Raw genomic sequence first — 7,354 nt, 5'->3', positions numbered from 1 at the left:
CTTAGGCAAAATGGATTCGCAACTAAGCCCCCGGGTGAGAGGCTGGCTCATCATTCGGTAGGATTTTTCTTTTCAACTTAGGCGAAACGGATTCACAGCTAAGGAACCCACTGGGGGATTTAGAACATGTAAAAAATGAACAACAATCATTCGGAAGACTGTAAAATTATGTATTTGATAATCAAAAATGGTATTTCTTATTACATCTCATCAGTCTGAATGCTTAAGAGTAAAAGGGGCGGAGCAGCTCCGCATTCCAAGCGCGTGGCTCGTCTTTATTGTGTTCGACATTGAAAAGATGATATGCTCCATTATGGAGCACTCTGGTGACGACGAAGGGGCCTTCCCAAGCAGGAGCGAGCTTGTGTGGTTTCTGCTGGTCCACTCGAAGAACCAAGTCTCCTTCCTGAAATACCCGACTCCTTACGTTTCTGGCGTGGAATCGACGCAGGTCTTGCTGATAAATGGTCGACCGAATCAAGGCCATTTCTCTTTCCTCTTCCAGGAGATCGACCGCATCTTGCCGAGCCTGTTCCGCTTCTTCTTCTGAGAAAAGTTCGACTCGGGGTGCATTGTGAAGCAAATCACTCGAGAGTACAACCTCAGCTCCATAGACCAAGAAGAATGGAGTTCGTCCAGTCGACCTATTTGGAGTTGTCCTCAATCCCCAAAGTACTGATGGAAGTTCGTCGACCCAGGCACTTGCTGCATGCTTGATGTCATGCATCAACTGGGGTTTCAGTCCTTTGAGGATCAATCCATTTGCTCTTTCAGCCCGCCCATTTGACTGAGGATGGGCGACTGAAGCATAGTCGACCCTCGTGCCTTGTGAAGCACAAAAAGCTCTGAACTCGTTAGAATCGAAGTTCGACCCATTATCAGTGATGATGCTGTGCGGAACACCATATCTGAATGTCAATTCTCTGATGAAACTTACAGTTGTACTTGCTTCAAGGTTTTTAATGGGCTTGGCTTCAATCCATTTGGTAAACTTGTCAACTGCTACCAGCACATGGGTAAATCCACTCCTGCCAGTCTTCAGAGGTCCAACCATATCCAATCCCCAGACAGCGAAAGGCCAGACGAGTGGAATAGTCTTCAGAGCTAACGCAGGCTTATGGGACATGTTGGAGTAAAACTGACAGCCTTCACATTTGTCTACTATTTCTTTCGCCATCTTGTTGGCGTGTGGCTAGTAAAATCCGGCTCGGTATGCTTTGGCCATGATGGTCCGAGAGGACGCATGGTGACAATAGGTCCTCGAGTGAATATCATTGAGGGTCATTCGGCCTTCTTCTGGCGTGATGCATTTTTGGCAGATTCCAGTTACACATTCTCTGAACAACTGACCTTTTATCACTCTAAAGGCTTTAGACCGTCGGACGATCTGTCGAGCCTCTTCTTCATCCTCTCGAAGTTCTTTCCTAAGAATGTATGCAATGTATGGCATTGTCCAGTCAGGAGTGACGACCAAAACCTCCATGACTAAGTCGACCACGGCTGGGACTTCGACTTCAGTCAGATCTGTGGCACTCTGAGGCTGTGCGGGCTCTTCAGTGAAAGGATCTTCTTGAACTTAAGGTGAATGAATATGCTCCAAAAACACATTGCTGGGAATGGTCTCTCTCTTAGATCCCATCTTTGCCAATTCATCTTCAGCTTGATTTTTCAGTCGGGGTATATGGTGAAGCTCCAACCCTTCAAACTTCTTTTCTAGCTTCCTTACTGTGTTGCAATAACCAGTCATGGCCGGGCTCCTGACATCCCACTCTTTCATCACGTGATTAACCACCAAATCCGAGTCACGTAGACCATAAGGCGACGGACGCCGAGTGAAATGGCCATACGCAACCCGTATAAAAGTGCTTCATATTTAGCTTCATTGTTGGAGGAATCAAAATGAATCTGGAGAACATAGCTAAGCTTGTCTCCACAGGGGGATACCAATACTACCCCAGCACCGGAACCATTCAGCATCTTGGAGCCATCGAAGAACATGGTCCAATGCTCTGAGTGAACTTGAGTCGGCAGTTGATGCTCAATCCACTCGGCAAGAAAATCTGTGACTTCTTGGGACTTGATAGCCTTCTTTGCCTCAAACTTGATATCCAATGGAAGGAGTTCAATCGCCCATTTTGCCACTCGACCAGTTGCATCTCTGTTGTTCAGAATTTCAGATAATGGTGCGTTGCTAACGACTGTAATGGAGTGATCAGAGAAATAGTGTGCAACCTTCTTCATGGTCATGTAGATTCCATAGACAAGCTTCTGATAATGTGGATATCTCTGCTTGGATGGAGTCAAAACTTCAGAGAGATAATACACTGGGCGTTGAACTTTGTAAGCTTTTCCTTCTTCTTCCCGCTCGACCATGAGTACCGTACTGACAACTTGTCCAGTGGCTGCAATGTAAAGCAGTAAAGGCTCTTTGCTGATTGGCGCAGCAAGCACCGGCTAGGTGGAAAGCAGGGTTTTGAGCTCTGCAAACGCTGCGTCAGCTTCAGCAGTCCACTCGAACTTATCAGATTTCTTCATCAATCGGTAAAGAGGTAAGGCCCTTTCACCGAGACGAGAAATGAATCGACTCAAGGCGGCCAAACAACCAGTAAGCTTCTGAATGTCGTGCACACGCACAGGGCGTTTCATTCGGAGGATGGTATCGACTTTTTCTGAATTGGCATCGATCCCTCGTTTGGAAATGAGGAAACCGAGTAATTTTCCATCTGGGACTCTGAATATGCACTTTGACGGATTAAGCTTGATATCATACCTTCTTAGGTTGGCAACGGTTTCTGTGAGGTCGGTCAGTAGGTCGGAACCTTTACGTGACTTGACCATAATGTCATCCATGTATGCTTCCACATTCCGACTGATTTGAGTGAGCAGGCACTTCTGAATCATCCTCATGAATGTGGCACCGGCATGTTTAAGACCAAATGGCATGGTGACATAGCAAAAGCACCCGAATAGGGTGATGAAAGCTGTTTTTATTTCATCGGAACCATACAATCGGATCTGATGATACCCGGAATATGCATCTAGAAAAGACAAGCACTCACACCCCACAGTCGAGTCAACAATCTAATCAATGCGGGGGAGAGGGAAATGATCTTTCGGGCAGGCCTGATTGATATGCTTGAAATCGATGCACATACGAAGTGAATCGTCTTTCTTAGGGACCATGACCACATTGGCAAGCCACTTGGAGTGGTAGATCTCTCGGATGAACTCTGCTGCTAGGAGCCGAGCGACTTCCTCGCCAATTGCTTTTCTCTTCTGCACGGCGGACCGCCGAAGATGCTTTTTGACGGGTTTTACCTTGGGATCGACATGCAAACGGTGCTCAGCCAGTTCTCTGGGTACACCCAGCATGTCAGAAGGTTTCCATGCGAAGATGTCCCAGTTTTCACGGAGGAACTGGATGAGCGCTTCTTCCTATTTGCCGTCGAGTGTCATTGAGATATGAGTTGGTGCAGCATTGGGATCGGTTGGATGAATATGAATCGGCTTCGTTTCTCTAGATGACTGAAATGTAGAATCCGTGGCAGGCTTCTTAGCTCTGAGCAAATCACTTGGATCTGCATTCTTCTGATATTCTTGAAATTCAACTGCTGCCATTTGTGCATCGGCAATTTTGGAACCCTTTTGGAAGCATTCCTTTGCTTTCTGCCAATTGCCAGTGATTGTGATCACACCTATGGGGCCATGAATCTTCAGCTTGAGGTACACGTAACATGGTCGAGCCATAAAACGTGCATAGGCAGGCCTTCCCAGAATAGCATGATAAGCACTCTGGAAATCCACAACTTCAAATGTCAACTTTTCCTTATGGTAATTCTTGGAATCACCGAAAACCACATCAAGGGTGATCTGACCGAGTGATTCGGGTTTCTTTCCAGGGATAACGCCATGAAAAGTCATATTGCTCTCACTAAGTTTGGACATCGGAATGCCCATCCCCTTCAAGGTTTCAGCATAAAGGATATTCAGGCCACTACCACCATCCATGAGCACTTTGGTCAGTCGAGTGCCTTCGACCACTGGGTCGACCACCAATGCTTGCCTCCCAGGGGTGGCTATGCACGATGGGTGATCAGACTGGTCAAATGTGATGGTTGTTTGCGACCATTTCAGGTATGTGGTCATCATCGCCGGAGCAACCATATTTACTTCTCTGTTGATAACTTTCAATCGACTTTTGCTCTCAACATCAGCAAAAATCATCAGCGTGGAATTGACTTTGGGATAACCATCGTCTTCTCTTCATCCTCGTCTTTGTCCGACTGTTTTTCCTTCTCACTGGGTTGTTTCTCTCGGAACTGCTGGATCAGGAGTCGACATTGTCGAGTGGTGTGTTTAGGATAAATCAGATTACCTCTTCATCCTTCTTCGTATGAATGTGACATGGTAAATCCAACACATCATTTCCCGCTTGATCCTTTACCTTGTTAGGGGTCCAGGGCCCCTTAGGTTTTCCTTTAAACTTTCCTTGAACCACTGCCGCAATTTCACCGGGTACTGCAGGCTCGGCCTTACGTTTCTGTTTCCGATTGGAATTACCCCCGCCGGCGTCTTGACCGACTGGTTTACCCTTTCCGCTGCGGAGTCGATCCTCTTCTTCCCCGTTAGCATACCGGGTGGCTATTTCCATCATCCGAGTCAGAGTCATATCTCCAGTCCGACCAAACTTCAGGACCAGCTCTCGATATTTAACGCCTTCCTTGAAGGCACACACTGCTTGATGCTCAGATATATTTTCCACTGTGTGGTGCAAAGTGGTCCACCTCTAAATGAAATCCCTTAGAGTCTCACTTGGTTCCCCTTAGAGTCTCACTCAGTTTCTCCACACAATGCTGCAACTCTGTCAACCCTGTTGGCCGCTTGCAAGTGCCCTCGAAAGTTCTAACGAACACTCGAGCAAGTTCTTCCCAATTGTATATACTGCCTGGGGCTAACTGAGTCAACCATGCGCTGGCTGACCCTTCCAACATCAGAGGAAGATGCTTCATTGCCACTTCATCATTTCCTCCACCAATCTGCACAGCCACTCGGTAATCCTCAAGCCAAGTTTCAGGCTTGGACTCTCTATTGAACTTGCTGACTCCAGTCGCCAACCTGAAGTTGGGAGGAATCACTGCGGCCCTGATGGCTCTGCTGAAACACTTTGGACCCGAAACACGAACTCCTCTGCTAGTCAGACGATCTCTGCCAAGGTCTTCTCTATGCGCTTTGTTCCGGTCGACTAGACCTTAAATGAGGATAGATCTTGCATCAAAGCCTGGCTCTCTTGGGTCGACTGGTGCTCTGCGCTCGCCACTGTGACAACGTCTATCATCGTGCTCGGAGGAGGTGTGGGCACTCGACGACGATTGTCGCGGTCGAGTCGGTGATCATACTGCCCACGGCCTTCACGCCGCAGGGGCGATCTCGGACTGTGGGCCGACTGAATAGTATCCGCTACTACGGATCTGCTATGAATCCTATTCCACGACTAAGACACTGCTGTGTTCTGTTCACCCGCTGCTCGGAGTAAGGCCTGGATCTGCATCAAACCTCTGCCTGCCTCCGACTGGGAAGGCTGAATTGACTCTGCTATTCGGGCCGCAGCTGTGAGATTCTGAATCGGAGTGCAGTATTACCTTAGGTGGAGGCGGGAAAAGCTATCGTCAACTGGACCCAGGGATCCGCTCCCGAGCATGCTCGTCGAGTGCGCGCTGGAGGTTCTCCAGTCGAGCGTTCTCAGCCAGATTATCCAAGCGCACCTCTTCCAAGGCCTGAGCCTCGGGGGTTTCTCCAACGATGGGCGTGTGGAGTGCATCCATGTTGCGGCGACGAAGTTCTTCCCTCTACTGCGAAGAGAGGGGTTTGGGATGGTACTCCTCGTGGACGCGCGACGGATCGCCGCCACCATCCCCGCCGTCTTCAAGGCGGAAACCAGGCGGACTACGTGGTCTGTCGACCATCAAGACTTCAGCCGCAGGGTCGCTGCTATCGCACTCGGATGCGGTCTCGACGGAGCCAGTCGACAGATCGAACAGGCTGTGGAGAGTTTCATCAGGCTCGATTGCCGCGACTTGATGGGTGGCCGAATGTCGAGCCACCGCGTGTTTCACCCACCGCTGAAGCCGCGGCCGACCGGATCGCTTGCGGCGGCGAATAGCAGGGAGAGAAGACATCATCGGAGCCGACCGATACTGGGTCGACGGCTGCCGGAGAAGGACGCCATGTACGCACGCGCGAAAGTACGTCGCCCCTCGAACGGGGAGCGCCTCGACGTCCAGGGGAGCTTCCTGAAGCCAAGCGGAATCGTTGGGGATGAAAACGAGCGCGCCGAGACAGATCTCGCGGCCTTCAGCCAATCCACCGCCGGAAACCATGATGATGGGGATCGAAAAAAAATTGCAACTCCACCAACAAGTTGCTAAGACACCAGCCCACGGTGGGCGCCAACTATCGTGGTTCTAAGACTGACAGTAGAAAGGGGGGGTAGGTATGGAGAGGCAAGATCTCAGCTATGGTGAAGGTGTACACACGGGATTTACGAGTTCAGGCCCTTCGCAGAGGAAGTAATAGCCCTACGTCTCGGTGCCCGGAGGCGGTCGACTGGATTATATGTGTGTGATGTTACAGGGGGTGCGAACCCTTGTCCCAGAGGAGGGGGTTGGCTTATATAGAGTGCACCAGGACCCCAGCCATCCTCCATTACAACGGGCTTAATGTACATAAAGTAGGGATGTTACTGATAACGTTAGTCATAAGTGCTATTAATGACCTTAAAGACTACGGAGTGAATGTCCGACCGTTGCAGTGCTGAGTGACTCCTGGCCTTCAGTAGGTCGAGTGATTCCTCATATGGTCGAGTGACAACAGGTAGGAGGGGCACCAGAGTGATATGATTGGTCGAGTGGATTGCACTCGACACCTTTGACTGGGGGTTCTTCGTTGCCTCTTGGACTTCTTATCTTCTAGGGTAGTGACCTTGGGTAGGACGTATAGGTCAGGCCTATGACCCTACCCCGGGTATGTATCCTTATCAGTCCATGGACCACCCTGGCCACCCCCTAGCTACGCCACTGGTTGAATCTTCACTGAATCATAGTTAGGTGGCACCCATTCCGCAGTGGGCCGAGATCACACTGCCGCTTCAATAGCTAGCGGGTAATAATCAGAAAGTGTATCATCAACCACTCATTTAGAAGCCGCTCATGCAACAATGTTTAAGTAAATCCTTCCGCCCTTATTTTCTTTAGTCTAGTTGTCGGAGGAAATGCACCTTGAACACATTACATATATTGGCTGAATTTTGTCCCTAATCGTGACTAGTTGTTATTCGTTTCGATCAATTCCCCCCCCC

Source organism: Triticum dicoccoides, chromosome 2B (genome assembly GCF_002162155.2).
Source record: "Triticum dicoccoides isolate Atlit2015 ecotype Zavitan chromosome 2B, WEW_v2.0, whole genome shotgun sequence".
Classification (NCBI taxonomy): Eukaryota; Viridiplantae; Streptophyta; class Magnoliopsida; order Poales; family Poaceae; genus Triticum; species Triticum dicoccoides.
Note: the sequence above shows the minus strand (reverse complement) of the source record.